Source organism: Triticum dicoccoides, chromosome 6A (genome assembly GCF_002162155.2).
Source record: "Triticum dicoccoides isolate Atlit2015 ecotype Zavitan chromosome 6A, WEW_v2.0, whole genome shotgun sequence".
In the NCBI taxonomy this organism is placed as follows: Eukaryota; Viridiplantae; Streptophyta; class Magnoliopsida; order Poales; family Poaceae; genus Triticum; species Triticum dicoccoides.
The window spans coordinates 610,809,074-610,809,355 of NC_041390.1; positions in this window are offsets into that span (position 1 = coordinate 610,809,074).

The window sequence follows — 282 nt, forward strand, 5'->3', positions numbered from 1 at the left end:
AAAAAATGGATTTTTTACTAGTATTCAGCCCAGCCTCGCATCAAAATTTTAATCTTATTTGAACTAAAAAGTTGAGAATCAGTAGCCTTTTCTTCACACAGTTAGCATTGAGGATCTGTAAACCAAGCCAGGTTCCATGCGGACCATGCGCACCCCGTTGCCTCATGGATGTCACTGTTCGGAAATCTTGCTATGATACATCGGAAGAGGATGAAGTCACGGTCACATCAGACACTTGGTACCCACCAGGAATTTGTTCATGTCCACTTGCCACAAATGATT